This window comes from Pinus tabuliformis, chromosome 5_2 (assembly GCF_031772625.1).
Source record: "Pinus tabuliformis cultivar Carrire ecotype Pingquan chromosome 5_2, CPIR1, whole genome shotgun sequence".
NCBI classification, from domain to species: domain Eukaryota; kingdom Viridiplantae; phylum Streptophyta; class Pinopsida; order Pinales; family Pinaceae; genus Pinus; species Pinus tabuliformis.
The window spans coordinates 333,933,596-333,951,360 of NC_142306.1; positions in this window are offsets into that span (position 1 = coordinate 333,933,596).

The window sequence follows — 17,765 nt, forward strand, 5'->3', positions numbered from 1 at the left end:
ATGAGGGAGATGCTGCATCTGATGAGACACCTAACACTAGGTAGGTGATCAACATGTATCAGTGCTTGCAAGTAGCGCAAAAAGTGAACACCGAGAAGCAACCCAAAAAGAAAAATGGTCTATACCTTCTCAGAAGTTAAGGGGCTCCCCCTATGATTGAGGAAATGGGAAAAAATATTGAACTATTAAGGGAGATTGATCCACTAGTAGTCCAAAAGCAAAAAGCAAAACAAAGCTCGGGAAGACAGTTATGAACAAGAGTACATCCATGAGCAGTAAACTGCAAAAAACTCTATTGGATAGTACAAACACGAGTTTAACCTCGGAAATCTTGATGAGTCTACTGACTCTTGATTACAAAATTTTGGAAGATGTTAAGAAAAAGTGTGCAAATATCTTTTTGTTCGAGTTAGCTAAGATATAAGGTTAGTTGGATATTCTACTGAGTGCACTGGGGAAAACATCAGTAGACAACATAACCTCTACTAGTAAGGGAGTAAGCATATCTCTCGGTTCACTCACAATTGTGCTCAACGCACTCCAAATAGAAGAAGAAAACTTTGTTTTCCCTCCATTCTTGATTTCATTTGGAATATTTAACTGCAATGTTCACAACTATTGCATTGATTTTGGCGCATCGACCAATGTAACGTCAGTCTCCATTGCCAAGAAGATAAATGTTCAATGGAGTAAGACATATGTGCAGGCCATCCAACTAGACTGAACGTGCCTACCAGCCATTGGTGAACTTCAGGATGTGATCATCTGATTATCTCAGGAAGTTCGAGTTGACCAATGCATCAACATTGTCATTGTGTACAGACTGGTCACACTTGTGGCTTCTGTACTAGGGAAAAAGAAATTAGATCTCGGTGTTATCTGAGAGATACATGAGACACAATGTCACTCCCATCAACGGTGAGAAAGAACCATTGGCTTTTGCGGAACTCATGTTTGGTAATTGCCTCTTGGAAACAACACCCCATGGAAACAATGCTGGGGTGTTATCTCGCACAATAAGTTCCAACCCCACCAGACATGTAGTTGGGTATCCTTCCTTTCCCAAGTGATGGAAATAGAACTTGTACAATACATTGTAACACTAGTAGAAGTAGCAATAGTAGTAGGATTAGTAGTAGCAGTAGTAGTACAAGCACGTCAAGTGGTCCGTGTACAGACGAGTTATGCACCATGTATTTTGATGGATCAAAGACACGGAATGCCTCTAGAGATGGGTGTGTCTTGATATACCCAAAGCAGATGAATCATATGATCACATGTCACTTAGAGTTCGAGTGCATGATCAACACTCTTGAATACGAAGCACTTGTATTGGGCTTGCACATGGCCATTAGCCTCAATGTTGTTGCACTCCAAGTGTTAGGTGATTCAGAAATCATGGTACGAGAGGTATGTAACACCATACACTGTTTATCCTCTCATCTCAGAAGTTACCAGCAAGAGATACTGCACTTCATGGCCAACACTGATGTCTTTAAGGACACAGTGATTGGAAAACATGAGCACGAGCAGTCTTTGCAAGCTGGAGATAATGACAAGAAAGGAAAGTTCATCCCAATGGGTGTAGTATCTCTCGAAAAGCTCTATGACTTGTAGAACCACTTTGAAGGCCCAAGGGAAAGAATAACTCATAGTTCTAGCATGATGCATGAACATATAAACTTGGGAAAAAAACAAGATCTGAAGTTTGTCAATCTTGATATGTGTTGCAAATAGAAGGAGCGACAAGGCTTTGTCCATTTTTTCAAATAGTATCGGGATGTGTTTGTGTGAAGCTATGATGATCTAAAAACATACCACATGCAAATAATCCAACATGTGATTCCAATCAAAGAAGGGGTCAAGCCATTTCAGGAGAAGCTGAGAAAAGTACATCTGTCACTTGAACCTCTCATACAGAAAGAGTTGACTAAGCTATTGGATACACAGATCATTTATATATTGGAAAATGGCCAGACCACATATGCCATCTGAAGAATATATTCAATTGATGCTCGAAATATGGGATTTCCTTAAATCTCAAAAAGAGCGTATTTGAAGTGTCTGAGGGGAACCTCCTTGGGCACATCATTTGATAGAAGTGGGATCAAGGTCGATCTAGAAAAAGTCTAGAAAATTACACATATTCCTCACCTAGCCAACAAGAAATCAATGCAGCCCTTCTTGGGAAAATAAACTTCCTTCGGAAGTTCATCTCAGATTATGTGCATAGAGTCAAACATATGCAAGGCATGATCAAGAAGTATTTAGTCTATAGCTAGGGTAAGAGGGAAAAAAGTTCATTCACTCATATCAAGCAGGCTATATAAGATGTGTCGAAACTTTACATCCCAAATTTTAGTAAAGATTTCTTATTATACACCTTCTCCTTCGACAACTCGCTTGCTGCGATACTCACTCAGAAGGATGAGATGAATGATGAACGTCCCATATCCTTCATGAGTGCAAGCATGCACAAACCTGAACTCAACTACCCCACCGTTCATAAACAAGAATACACAGTAAATAAGGTGGTGAGACACTTCAGACCCTACTTGCTGAAGAACCATTGCATAGTCTATGTGCCTCACCCAGAACTCCAATCACTGCTTGTACAACAAGAGCTGGGTGAAAGACATGCAAACTGAATGAGAGGATTGCAAGAGTATGATATTCACATCAAGCCAGTTCATTCTATCAAGGGTCATGGTCTCTGTAGACTTGTAATTGAAGCAGTCCATGCACAGGAGGAAGAAGAATGGCTCACTAGTTGGGAGAAATAAATCGAGATGTATGATGTAGAGTGAACACCACCCACTTGATGAGGAAACTCTTGGTATGAAGATGTGCGCCAGTACCTTGAGAATGGCACCATACCCTGTCACTTCACCATGAGACAGAAGAGGGAAATTCACCTCAAAGCTTTATCTTATCAGTTGGTGCACAAAGTGCTTTATAGAAAGCATAGTAATGACATTTTACTTAGGTCCCTGGAGGCACATGATTCAAAGAAGGTCTTGCAAGATCTGCATGATGGACTAGTCAGGGGACACGTCACAGGAAATACCATTGTGCACAAAGTTATCCGAGCTAGTTTCTACTGGCCCACATTGTTCAATGATGCAAACACATATGCCTGCAAGTCTCGGGTTTGTTAGCGATGCACTGACAAAAAATGAAGGTCAGCAACACCTTTGCACCTTGTTGAAGTGACTGAACCATTCCAATAATGGAGCTTGGACATCATTGGAGAAAGTTTCCCACATTCATCAAAACAACACTGCTACATCTTGATAGCTACAGATTACTTAATGTGGTGGAAAAAAGTTGTTTCGCTTAAGCAAGTGAATGACCACGAAGTCATGAGCATCGTCCGAAAGAGCATCATCTCAAGCTTTTGCATTCTAGTATTAGTTGTGTTTGACAATGCAACTTACTTTCATATTTAAAGCTTTATGATATTGAATTGCAATATGGTATTGTGCTTGAACACTCATCTAACTAATATTCAGAGGAAAATGGTCTCACAGAGTCCACAAATAAAAGCCTTATCCGGATAATCAAGAAGACCATTTATTCTAAACAATGTAACGGGCACTCTCCTTTGAAGAATGCTTTATGGGATGACCACGTAACACCTAAAACATCTATGAAAACTTTGCCATACTTCCTACTTTATGGGAAAGAAGCCATCCTTCTACTAAACATATAATTACCTGTGCTCCAATTGTCCCAAGAATCCCAAGGCAACCATTATCTGATAGTTCAGCGTAAGATGGATGCACTTTACAAGTTGCAGGAAGAAAGATGAAAGCAAAATAAAAATTCACACTCCACTAGAAACGTAGCAAGAGATAGTTTGACAAGAAGTCTGCAGGAAACACTAACTTTGATGTGGGTGAATGGTCTTGAAATGGGACAAACCCCATCAAGACAAAGGTAAACATACGAAGTTCCAATCCTTGTGGATTGGTCCATATATTGCCAAGGAGAATCTTGGCCCACACATGTACCATTTGCAATCATTTGACAAGAGGATTGAAAACCTTCTTGTCAGCGACAAAGATCTCAAACACTACTTTCAGTAAGTTGGGGTTGCACCCCGCACCATGTACATAGTCTATTCACTGTTTGTTGTGTTTTCACTTTGCTTACTATTTTTGTTCCATTTTGTTTTGTTTTCTTAATATCATGCTATTTTTTGTTTTGTAAATAAGTGTCTCTCTCTGCAAATTTCTAGCTTTTGAATGAGTATGTTGTTGAGATCCAAAGAGTCTTGTGACACTACAACACTTGGCCAAGTCCCACATCTGTATTCTTTGTGCTTGGTTATAACCTTCAGCCGATGAAGTCTTGATAGAAAATACGAGCCATATTCAAGTGAATATTTAGTCCATGGACCTGTGTCCACACTTGGAAACCCCATCTGTGTACTCAGTCTTCTTCTCTGTGTATTCAATCTCATCCAGCTAGTAGAAAAGAAGAAAGGGAAAATATAAAAAAGAAAGCTTATGTCAGAGGTCTTAAATTATTCTCTAAAGGAACAACCTCTTCTGCTCTCAATAAGTCGGGATCCCTCTTCTACCCCAAAAATAAATAAATTCCTATGCATATTCCTCTCTTAAAAATACAAAGGAAAAAGAAGAGAAAGGCTTCCTGCATAGAGACTTGAAGCATCCAACTCCACTGGGGCACTTACCAAGCTCATTGGAAGTGGAGCAATGCATGTGTTCTTGCATGACTCCGCCAGGGTATTGTGTAGGCCTGTTAGCAATGGAGCAACACCAGAGATGAAAACTTATACTCTGATTTTTTTTTAACTTGTGAGTGAAACTACCCTTCTCGATTTCAAAATAATGGGATCAAGATGAAACTTGTCATTTTTCTTGATTGAGTTAGCAAAAGGCGATCCATGTCTATCCATGGGGTAAGGGGGGAAGCCGAAGTAACCCACATGGAAATTCAATACTCCCTGATAGACCAAGGCCCTATGTTGTTAATGGACAAAAAACAAGAAGCTAGTATTCAACCAATGTGTCGCGAACTATTGTAGTGGATGAAACACACTCGAAAATTTTGGTCTACATCCAATTTCAGAGCCTTCCTTGGGGTTTTCCTCGATGTTTGCAAGCACTCGAACTCATCCTATGAGCTTGTGTCAAGCCTTTGCACCCTCCTCGCTTGATTGTTCACCAAACGTCTTTGTGTGTACAAGTTGTATTCACTATGTAAGCGTCTGTTGCACTCACACACGAATTTGTATGTAATGTCATGCAAGTGTCATCACATTCATTCAATGATATATCACAAGTGTCACACTTGTCAACCACACCCGTTGGTTAGTCACACTGAATGTATATTATCTTGTTGGTTCTAGGAGTCTTGTCGTCGATTCATGTTGAGTGTGTTTTCGCAAGGTCATGCATGCACGAGTTCACTCGCTCACATAATTACACATTTTTTTGAAGATTTGTCGACTATACCACCATCCACCAGCCAAACCTCCACTTAGCTGCACTACACAATCTCATCCCTTAGTGATCAAGTACCTCTACCCAAAATTACACCAAGCTTGAGGCTGTAGCCTAAGCAGTCTTCACTGTGCAATCCTGGAATCAAACTGACTGATTGTCACCCAGAACAACACAGAAGATATCGAAGAATCCTTCTCAATTTGCATTTCCCATAAGCCGATCTATCAAGCTTCCCACTGGTCAACCTGAGAGTTTAATTGGGAAGTGATCCTGGACTTCACTTCCCCAAAAAATTACGCAGAAGCTGTCAGCATGCCCACCTCCACTAATTGAAGAAATTGTGTAGACATGTCACTGCACTGTCCTCGAAATTTTCGCAGTTTTTTCAATGAGTCCCTCTATCAGCCGACCTGTTGTTCCTCTTGAAAACTGTGTAGTTTTCTTGAACTCTCTTCCAACTGTCGGACACTCCACTCAACCCAGAATCTTCGCAGACATGTCCTGCAGGTCAACCTCCCAGTTCTATGCAGTTTTTACCAGCAAGTTCTCACAACCTACTGCCAACCTCCCCAGAGAATCTGCATAGTTTTCACTACCAATATCCTCCCTACTACCCTCACTGCCTCGCTAAAGAAACTGTACAGTTCTCCTTCCTAGCTGACCCAGATCCCGCAGAAGGTCGCTGTTATTCTGGATTTCTCATCCAAGCTTTCCAGTGACTGCTGCAAAATTTTCCTTGACAATGCCCTGGAGCCCACATCCCTACCTAAAATGTGCTCTGTGTAGTTTCAAAGCCTTGTCCTTTGTCCTGATAACCTGCACCCGAAAGAGAAGGATGATGCATCATGGCAGACTAGGTGGTTTCTGGATTTGATGTCATCTTGTGATGAGTGATTGAAGATACATGTACATGGATGAGACATGGTGCGATGACAAACGAGATGAACAAGGAGCGGACACTAGGAGACTTGTTCGCAAATGAATGAAGACATGAAGCATGCCAAGTACCGGAAAATGGGATACATGTATGTGAAACATCAAGAAAAAGCCAAGACCATCGAAGACTTCACACACCTTTCCATGCAGAGGTGAAGCTATGATACACCAAGAGCACACTCGTCACTTAGCAACACTACAACTCGACATGGACACCACCATCAGCATGAACATACCAGCACTATTGTGTTGAATCATGTCATGAGTCATCTCGGCCATAATACTACTGTGGGCCATACTGTTGTAATCAATGTAATGTAACGTGGAATTCCAAGAGACCCATATATAGAGTCGAAGAGTCATGTAAGTCAAATAGTCATGAGGGAATTTGCAAATCACAAGGGTCAGTTTCACCCTTGGTTATATATACCCCTCATTTGTACATGCAAAGGAATTTTTCCCTTGGCTCCTCCCACATAGCCTTGCGAGTTTGTAGTATTTTCTTTGAGGAGCGATTAGTGACTCCAATGCCCCATTATTAGGGTTAGTGATGTATGTTGTACCAATGTGTCTTCGAACTTTCACTTAATTTAGAAGCCCGATAACAGGCCAGCACATTTTCACACATGTATTGTATTCATTTGTAATACTATTCTTTGGATGCTTGTAATGCATGTTTCTTTAACCTATATTAAGATAGTTGAACTATTTCGATTGTTTTAGTACATGTGCTATTGGAAGTTCATTGTATTAGTTGTTAACATTGTCTTGCTCGTGTGGACTATTCCTCCAGACACTCGATAGATTCATTCTCATAAACTTGTTATAAAGACCATCGCACTCATATGGACTATTCCACTGGGTGTTGTATGTGCTATCTATTCACTTTGTGTTTGTGATTGCCACATCCATGTGCACTACTCCACTAGAAGCTACGTATGTTTTGTTGTGTGTCTCTAATAGAGTTGGGACTATTCCCTTTCGACTTGAGACTCACACTCACCCTCTCACTATGCTGTGAAGGTACCTTGACACAAGTAACACTAAGCACTCACTAGGCACACGAACCTCATTGTCCGAAGATAGAGAAAACCAATCTCAATCTCATGTGCTAACAAGAAAGAGCTAAGAAAAAGCTTTAAGATAATGGCAACTGGGCCATCATACTTGATGGGACTTCTACACCAAATGGTTGGAGGTATAGTTGGGACTTCATAACAAGGAGATCCCCTGAATTTTGGCCAGTCCATCACCATCAAAATATCAGTTGGACTACAATTTACACATGAAATATTGTTTCATCACTTTAAAACATTATTATTATGTTGCCAAGACATTATAGGTGAATTCACCAACTCTGAAGATTTAACCATCAATCTATATATCTGTGTCTTATGTGAGATATTGGCTATAAGGATATCATTAGAGCAGTTCTTTTCTCTCTCTCTTTTCACATTTGTCGCTCCAATGTTATTGTTCTCCTCTTTCTTCAACTCCTGCTTCCTACCATCAATACTAAGTTTCATTTCTAAAAACAAAAGAAGGTACAATGCATAGTGCAAGACATGAAAGTCGATGAATACTATAATAGAAACTAAATTAGACTATAAAGGATTTATATGACATATACCTCAACATCAGCAATGTCAAAGCCATTTTCCCCCATAAAATAAAGAAACTCAAATAAGTTTTCTTCAGTTGGGTGATAGTGGCCACTATGTGACCAGATGACCTATATAAACAAGGAAAATAAAATTTCACCATAGAAAAGAACACCTCAGTAACATAGTATTCTACCTTCATGGAAAGCTTAGGCACAATCATGCCAACTAAGTTACATGCTAAAAAGCTCAAGTTGTAGATAACTTGTGAAAACAAATAATATAAGGTGTGATGTCTAATCCTTGTCATTTTATTTGCAACAACATTTAACTTTCTAATTCGTGGACTTAGTAAAGTACATAAAGAACATGTGCTCAAATAACAACATGAAAATAAACTTTTCTAATATTCGTGAAAATATTTTAACACAAAAGAAGTAAAATGATGTCAATCAATATCGTGTAATACTAATTTGATCTTCAAGGTTCGGTTGTTGTTTAAATGGACATGATACCAACTATTTCCAGTTTTATAGTTAAAAGACAAAACAAAATCAAAAGAAATCTTCAAGATACAATCAAACAATAAAGAGAGGATATCATGGAATGGACATTGAAATTATAAAAAAAATTATTACCTATCCATTGATGTCTTGTATGGCATTCCTAAAACATTTTCTTGCCCAAAATAACCATGAGGTGAAAGAATTAGAACATCAAAAGCCATAGGAATCCATACTAGAAACATTTCTAAATTTGATGGCGTAGGTGCTTGATGGATCTCCAACAACAAATGAATCATATCTAAGACATCCTCTACATTGTCTTCCTATATTTTTCCCAAACATATATCCTGTAAAATGCCTACAACAGAGTCAAGTAATGATCAAAGAACATATGTGCAAATGAAAAATCCATTTATTACTTATTTTTAAACTCTATATATGGTGTATCCTTGGAATCTTTTTAAGGTGTTCCTCTGCCTTTACCAAAGCAGATTATAGCTTGGTTAAACTTTGTATTCTTTGATTCAATGCCAATTTCTGCAAGATAAATGTCACACATTATTCTTTCCCATTTCTCAACATGCTACATATGATAAATTGAAAGTGACATAAAACCAAGAGAAAACCCTTTCCTAACAAAAAAAAAAACAAATAAAAAACACCCCGAATAAAACTTCACACCTCATAAATTACTCTACCATGTGCTTAGGCTAAAGATGAGACTCTTTGAATCATCTTTAGGTTATATTAAATGGGATATTGATATGTTTATTGTGATTTCAATTTGGTGTTAAAAGAAATATATAAATCCAGGCTATTATCAATGAAATTCAAGTATAATTTAGAAAAGTAATGTCATTGCAAGGTAGCATTACATCTCACCATAAATGCAATAGGTAAGAAAAATATAGCAATACAAATGTACTTGAAAAGACCTTATGTGTCAGAAATATAGCAGTGCAACTCACCATTATGTACTCTATTATTTTGTGCATATATCCATCAGAATTGACCATTCAAGTTATGCTCTTTTATAAGTCTATGCATTTTATGTTGAACCATGGTATCCACATAAAGGGACCGAAGTGACAATATTTTAACCATAAGCAACACCCTTACAACTTTCAATGGAATTATTGAGCAAGCATATAGTTAAACATCCTAAAGCAGAAGATTAGAGGTGGGAACATATCTGTAGAATCCCTGGAGTATCTAGTGATCTAGTCATTAGGACAGGCTTTTTTCCCTAGAGGGAAACAATTGTATATTTGAGAAATCTATCAAATGGTTGGTAGGAGATTCCGAAATCTGATCTGAATGCCCATTTTAAGTCACATTTTGCTTAATGTTTTATTAAATATCTGGGTAAGGTACAAATTACAATGTCATAAACTTGTAGGCATTCTGTTAATTAAAGAAATGAACTCATGAATTTAAAACTGTAATAAGGTTGGGTATTGTTGGGTTAAACAATATACATACCTCCTTGACATTGATATGGAATAAGAGGTATAAATTTTGGTCACCAGGTATTAGCTATTAAGAAAGTGAACTGATGCCTCAAAAATTGTTCATGTATAGTCTTGACATGATCTCCCTACCTTAAAGCAATAATTTTTTACTCATTGCCCATGAAACCTTATTGGTTCACACAACATAAATTTTAATAACTATTATATGGTTTTATTACGTTATGGTGATGTAACTTAGTTATGTGAGAGAATTATTTTTGTGCTGGAGCACTGTTGGTTTGACATAGCTTGTGATCCGCTTAATTGATTGTTGTATCATTTGTTGTATTGTCGTTCTAGCACAATATTTGATGTATGTCCTCACTATGGCATAAACAATTGTTTGTAGTAAACTGAGATCTATTGAAATGTAGGGTAATGGTGGTATACCAATTTTTGATTTGGTAATGTGTTACCCAACAAATAATTTATTATTGTGGCACATGGAACTATTGACACACAACATAGACTAATGTATAGGACCACTATGCTAACACACAAGCATAAAGTAGTGTTGCAGCAAACCATCTCATGGAAAAGTTTAATACATCATCATATTGAGCAATATGTAACCACCATGGTAGCACTTGCAGCCATAAGAAATGTTATACATCCCTCTATTGACATGTAAAACTAAAGGTATTTTGTTACATTTTCTTGAGTATGTCACATACATCCCTCACATATCCCCTGCCTTCATAATAATTTGCGGGATAGACATATGTATCACATTTTAAATAGGGGATATAACATGGTTACAAAAAGGATAACTATGTTAACATTCTTGATTGTACCTCAAGAATATTATGCATCTACCTTCAAACTCAAACTTGAGTCAAATGTTACACTAGACGAAGGTAATTAGGAGATTGATCAAAACAGCACATGTTAGAGTAGGTTTGATCAGATAGAAGTCCATTGCCTTATACATGTCAGAATGAGGGAACACATAACATAGACTTGTTACCTTGTTCATAACAAGGTGAAAACCTGTGCATGAAACTCTCTATAGTCCCATTGAAAGAGGAAGTTGATGGAAAAGATTATAGGGTTAGGTAAAACATTAATGACTAACCTTTGTGAAGCATGAAAAGGTTAAATAAGACCTTAAATGAGCAACAATAGATCATTTCAATCTAGGAACCAGCCTTATGAATAGTCTAGGTATGTTAGGATTATCTTACAATATCAAATTATAATCAATTGGAGACACAGGATGAAGCCCAAGAAGAAACTGGATGGCACTTGGGATGACATTTTTCACAATGATATTTTCCGTGCTTGGATTTATTTCACCATTCAATTGTGGTGGACACATGACAACTATGGTTCTCTTGTTTGTTTATGGGTTAGTCTTTCACTCGTCAGTACAAGATGTTCAAGGGGACATAATGGAAAAGAACACGCTGAATCCTGCATTCATCTTGCTTGGAATTTTCTTTGTCCTTAATGCACTGATCTAGGGTGAAGAGACCTTTGGTGTCATACTAATTGGAACAATGGATACTTTAGTATTTTTATTAATTTTGATATCTTTATCTTTTGTATTTGTTGGTTGTTACTTTGGCTACAAGAAACCTGTAATTGAAGATCATGTTAAGACAATTAAAATTAGCAGGTATGTTCCAAAGTAGGTACGGTACATGCAACCCATTTTCTTAGTACTCATTGGAGGCATATTACCTTTTGGTGTAGTTTTCATTGAATTATTCTTCATCTCAACATCTATTTGGATGCATTAATTTTATTACATTTTTGGGTTTCTATTCATTTTCTTTATTATCCTCATTGTTGCTTGTGTAGAGATCACTATTGTCCTCTGCTACTTTTAATTGTGTAGTGAGGACTACCACTGGTGGTGGAGAGCTTATTCAAGTTCAGGCTCATCTAAACTTTTCCTATTCTTGTATGATGCATTCCACTTCTTCACCAAGATGGAGATTACAACCTTTCTCTATGTTATTATGTACTTTGGACATGACAATTATCTCATATGCTTTGTTTGTATTGACAAGTACAGTTGGTTTCTATGCATGCCTCTGGATTTTACAAACCATTTATGCTTTAGTGAATATTTCCTGAAGTTACACGTTGTAGCCAAATTTTCCTCGAGGCTCAAATTTGCATTTGAGTAGAATCAGGTGGTAGAATGCTAGATGTATGTTCTTTGCTCTAGTGTTTAGGAAAATAGAGGAGATTTCTAAGTGAATATCATGAATATTACGTATTAGATGGGCATCATGAGTTCATCATGTCAGATACAAATATCGAGGTTCAAAGTGTATTGTGATGGCTAAGATGTTCACAGTAGAAATAACTCTTGCAATTGGTTTGAATGTTTGTCTCTATTGCATTTGTAGCAATATTGGTTGCATTAGTAGTAGCAAGCCCCACAAAGGGATAGAGTTGATGAAGGCTTAAGCCCTCTTGATCCAAACTATGTGAGCAAGTATTTTCCTATTACTGCAAGCATTAGTGAAAATCAAATATCTACATTTCCTTCATATTTTATGAATATAAATGTACCTGGATACCTAGAGCTAGTAGACATTATTGGACGTTTCTTTTTGTTGTTAGATGCAAGTTCTTTTATGTTTCTTCACATTTTGACATCAGTATAATTTTATCATATAATGGTGTGCATTACGCTAGTGCTAGATCCAACAACTTGTATTTAATTTGGCATTGCTATTCCTAAAGCTTTTACAACACTAACATTATTAGTCAAATTCCATCTCTGTATCACATGAAGGCAAGTTGTTCCTTCATCTGAATCATGTTCTCATTGGAAATAATTTAAGAGAATGTACTCATAATCATTGTGAAAAATATGGAGTCTCTTGATTCTCGACAATTGCTAGAAGATTGAGTTTCACTGAGTAATGGGAAAGGAAGAGTGAATGTTGTGCAACTTTTATCTAGTAAACTTAAACATGAAATCTAATGCAGGAGCATTTAGCTCAATAATATCGTTGTATCTTAGTAGACATAGGGGGTCTTGAGATTTTCAAGGAAGTTGGTTTCCTATGTTTTGAATTAATGTAATTATTAAGGTTTTGAGTGATTTTAATGAGAAAATCTAGAATAGGGATTTAATTAAGTATAGTGAGGCATATTAGTAAATATTTTCGAATTTAGGAGAACATGAGAGAATTACGATAGTTGATAGTTTGAGAGATTTTGGAATTAACTGTAAAACTAAGATTAGGAGTTAGTTCATGATTTTGAGGATTAAAGAGGATCCTTAGAGATAAGGAAGAGACTTTAGGATTTTGTTGAGAAGATTATTGATCTAAACCAGGAATTGGTTGTAGAATCCATTTTGTATAAATGTAAGCCTAAAAGGCATAGTCAAGGGTTGGTTAGCTAGTTAGTTAGGAGTTAGAGTGTGTTGAAGCCCCGAAAATCGGGTCGATAACAAGGGGGATACCCACCCGGTCCGGACCTTGGTTGGCAGCTCCTTATCCGTTTGGTATAGCGGGTCCGACTGGGGATAATGGGACCAGTTTCCCAATCTAAGGGGGTGTGTGTGTGTGTAGAGTTGGATGATGCTGATCTAGGAGTATTTTAAGCTAACTTAATTCAAACTTCTAAAATAACTCTATGCTATTGTAATCTAATAAGAAACAACACATCTAATCTACGCTAACCTGGGGTGTATTTCTTCTATTATGCGATCTAAAGAGATTTCGAAAAATAACTGGTAATAAAGATCATTCAGCTATCATAAGAATAGAAATCAATTAAGATAAACCATTCTGCATAAAACGTTAAGCAAAACAGTTGTGAACAGCATACCGCATAATAAGTTATTCATATATCAAGCACAAATAAATGACTCCACCGTACAGAAGTGCCAAATGGTAACCCACACATTCATACATTAACATATAAACAACTGAAAACTGCATATCACTTTAAGAATATAAGCAGAAATTGGTCAAGAGATAAAAGTACCATTTATGACCGATTTCACTCATAAGCTTCAAGCAATAACGATTTATCTCTACCTGTTCTAACATCTACTAAGAGTACAAAAGTGCAACATTAGTAGCAGACATTAAATGCAAACATTGATAAATCTCGATCCATCCATTCATCAAAAACCCCCTCCGAGGGTGCAAAAGTGCATGTTCTGAGGACAATTTTTTTGACAAATTTCCGGACCCTTCTCCAAATTCCATGAGAAGGGTTAAATACTACTAACTAATTAATCTTAATTACATAAATTTAGGACATGGCTTCAAATGACCGCCCTTCTACTAAAGCAAATTGATTTCTAAAAATTGAATCTAATTTCTAACCGTTTCTGTATTTGCTCCTTAGTGCTGTAAGCAATGCAACATTCGCCTGGGAAGAGTCGGCTGGTTGTCTTCTCCTTACGTTCGAGCGATGAAAATAGAAATAACAAGAGCTAGCACCGCTTTCTGACAAACTAGAAGATATTTTCGAAAATCTTCCTCTGGCTTGGTGTATTCGCTGTGTGTATACTTGGTATAACCCAAATTTCTTTCAAACTGATTGTGTTGTTGCTATTTCGGTTTCTGGCCGTGCGAATGACTGAATAAGTCAGGGAATTTGCTCTCTGAACAATTTTCTGTATTGAAAATTGATTCCGTTCTTTGTTCCAGGCTTTTCTGGAGCGTCTTCCCCCTTTAGCGTTTTTCTTTTTGCTTTACCCAGTCTGAGCTTCAGGATCTTTTGTAAACATGCTGCTTTTGTGCGCCTTTGACTCTGAGTCTTGGATAGTATATTTCCATCAGTATCTGTTGAGTGATACTCTGGAATCCGCGGTCCTGCTGCATGCGGCATCCGTTTGCGAAGGCATCTCTTCTCTGTTCTCCGAGGTATGAGTTTATGCGTGTATGGAGTAATTTACTTGTAATCTGTGTGTGAACTAGAGTAAGTTATATGTAACAGAAGTTGCATGTGTTGAACCAGAGGCGAAATACAGAGAAGAATAACAAAGAGGTGTTATGACTTTGTACACACCGACAGTACAGGAGGAAGCATAAAGGCACAACTGGAGCTAAGCTAAGGAGGAAGTTGTGATTCAGAAGAGCTAAAGACCAGAACCCTGGAGAAAGATGAAACTGCAAAAGAACACTGAATAACAACATAAAAAAGAAGTAAATAAAAGGGCAAAGAAATGAGGAACGATGCACAGGAGTCGTTAGATTTGAAGATCAATGAACGAGGCTGAAAGCGATGGGAGACCAAGATTAAGTCGTGCCAAATAGGAAAAAGAAATGAATGGCGGAGATTCAATCCAAGTACTTATGGAAGGTGAAAGGCGGGAATCAATTTGGACCATCAGATTGATAGGTTTGGTAGATCGACGGTGATTATTAAGTGGAATGGGGGTAGAGAGTACGGGATGCCTTTATCGCAGTTGAAGGCCCACAATCGATCTTAACTGTTGATCGTAAATTCAGATGCCTATGTCATAGTAAACTACAGGGGTTGAGAGATTGATAACCCGTGTGCTAGTTGAAGGGTCGCAAACTGTACGATTTGATGGATTCCATTATCCAACGAATATCGGGTTTTAAGTTAATCAGACTTTAACCTCAAGGGAGGACCCAAACATTTATAGATTAGGGTTGTATAATCCTTATCGGCTCTGTAAGGCAGTTAAACGTCATGCAAGTGGTCTGTGTGATATCATTATGGACCGTCAGATCAAATGGGTTTTGATCTACAATGCAGGATCACCGATCAAATCTATTTATTAGGGAAGGCATCAGCCATTAGATTAAAGGTAAGATCGACGGTGGAGATTGAGTGATAAGGCTTGGGCAAAGCAGACCCGAGAAAGTTTATAGCCGCGGTTTTATTTCATTTGAAGTCTGGTTGTGTTATCACATAATGCGAGAGGACAGGAATGCGATGAAGTTACATGTTGGTATGATGTGAGATTGTGATAACCATTGATCTGGTCGATGAAATCAACAGTGGGAAAGGGTAATCGCATGTCACAAGTCGGGAGTTCTAAATGCACATTCTATTGAGTCCTTTGAACTCCGCTTTTTACGATGAAGGACGAGGTAGCATGTAGAGCGGGGTTTGGTTAATATGCACGATTAAAGAATTAACCACAATTATTATAAAGGATGAAGGATTGAGATATAAGGTTCTGCACCAAAGGATTAACTAAGGATAAAGCTGGGGTTAGTTGTTGAATCATTTTGCATGAGGTTTAATTAAGGGCTTAAACCTTAACTTATGAATGTTTGACCAGGAAAGTCATTGAAATTCTTGGGATTGATGAGATTATACATTTGATATGCATACTATGGGTAACACATCATTTTCCTGTGTCAAAGTGGTATCAGAGTACAATTGTGGCTGAAACATTTGATATTAAAGAAACACAAAGAAATTATGCATGAAAAATTCTTTGAAAAGAATTTAGAACAGGGTTATGCTTTGAAGGTGTGTATACAGGCAAATGGTGATGAAAGCAGGGAAGAGGAGATCAGACTCTAATTTGACAAACATTAATCACATAGGGATAAAGTACAACAGAATATTGGGATAATTGCATATGCAAGGGAACAAAGGACAATCCATTCAAAGAGCAGGTGAATGGTAGAACAAGATCATGTAGAAGTCTTAAAGGTGAGATGGTATGTTTTTATTTTAATTTGATTTGAAGATTGGAGAGTGTGTGGTCTTTATATTGATACATAGGTAACAAAAAAATAAGGTGATAAGATTGCAACAACCTAGAGAAAGGAGTGGTCAATTACTTCCAGAGGAAAAAACTAGAGAAATTCTAAAAGATTGAGCTTAGGTGAGAGAAGCTTGGTGAGGCATATGTAGAAAGAAGGAGACTTGTTACTGTAGAGGTATTGTTGCAACTCACAATAAGATCATAAGGGAAATTCCACAAAAGATGTGGGTAGAATTGCTAAGTAATGAAGGAAGCTGATAAGACTTTCTAAGTGAAAGAAGAGGTGGCCAGAACCAAGTATTTCATTGTGATTGAAGTACAAGAGTACAATTATGTTCTTAGAAGATAAAGACGAGCTAAAGCCTAGAAGGATCAGAGAGAAGTGCTCAAAATAGGTTCCAGAGATAGAGAACCAAGTCCTTGCCAAAAGACCAAGTACAAAGGAAAGCTTGGTGAGGTAAGTGGCAGCAGGGAGGACCTACTATTGCAGAGGATTTAATGCAGCTCATAGTGAGTGAGTGAGGAACTCATAGAGATGGAGGAGAAAATGACTACTGATAGTCATAGTGAAGGTTCTAAAGAAGACCGCAGTAGAAGAAAAGTGAAGAAAGATAATGCTAAGGTAAATGGCAAGAGAATAAGTCAAGAGGAGCTTGACAAGGAAATTGTAGAGATGAAAGAATAACTCGATGCATTAAGAAGGATATTGGAGGAAATCCAGAGATTAGGTTGGGTATTAAAGAAGAAGCCAGTAAAGTGGCATAAACTATAGAGAAGGCTACAACAGAGGAAAGTAAAGTGGCTGATGGAAAAACTTAGAGAAGCTGAGTTGGAAATGGAAGTTTCCATTTGTAAACCATAACAGGGTGAAATTCTGGGTGAAGATGAAGAATGGAGATCAGTGAACTATTGGGATAGTTCAGAACAACATACTGAAGTGTTGCCAAAGGAAGAAGAGACATTGAGGTATTATGTTTTTAATTATAATGATTGTTTTGTGAGTGCAGGTTTTGCAGAGGATTGGTAGCCTTATGAAGCTGTCATGAAACTTGATAAAAATT